Source organism: Octopus bimaculoides, chromosome 3 (assembly GCF_001194135.2).
Source record: "Octopus bimaculoides isolate UCB-OBI-ISO-001 chromosome 3, ASM119413v2, whole genome shotgun sequence".
Taxonomy (NCBI): domain Eukaryota; kingdom Metazoa; phylum Mollusca; class Cephalopoda; order Octopoda; family Octopodidae; genus Octopus; species Octopus bimaculoides.
Window position 1 is genome coordinate 123,528,249 of NC_068983.1, and position 529 is coordinate 123,528,777.

The 529-nt window shown below is 42.0% G+C and overlaps 1 protein-coding gene across 1 annotated transcript in view; it reads left to right on the forward strand.

Moving 5' to 3' along the window:
- LOC106880340 (uncharacterized) overlaps positions 1–529 on the forward strand; it is a 77,429-nt gene that overhangs the window by 73,981 nt on the left and 2,919 nt on the right. The gene's annotated exons all lie outside the window — the stretch shown is intronic.

Here is a 529-nt window from a genome sequence, read left to right on the forward strand (position 1 = left end):
ACACAATAACTCTTGTTATTCATTTCGCACGGTTGTTCTTTCATCTTGGGTTAAGAAAATTTTTCTTCGAGGTTTTCGCTAATGGTCGTACAGAAATTGTGTCTGTCGATCGTTCTGTAAAAGCGTACCTCTTCAAACACTCATCACCAAACAGCCTTTTCGCCACCAGCGTCGTGCACCAACCAAGATTACCACCGTGACGACAACAATTACTACTATCAATTACAAGCTTTCCCCCCGACGTCGCCAAGTTTCAACTGAATCATTACCACCACACAGACAGAACACAGCTAGAGCAGTTCCTGCGCCGACGTTTTCATCAATGTATTCTATCTCGGTGTTTTGGGATTTTTTCGCAGTCTATACTACAGACGCTTTCACTTGTTCTGTGTTTTTTCTCACACACACACTTGTGCACTCATACATTTTCTTTCCTTTCAGGGAAAACAAACTCTCAGACTTTTACATCGCGTGATTCCAGTATTCCTGGACAGTTGTCATCACGGTTGTTTTGTCATTGTCATTTCAT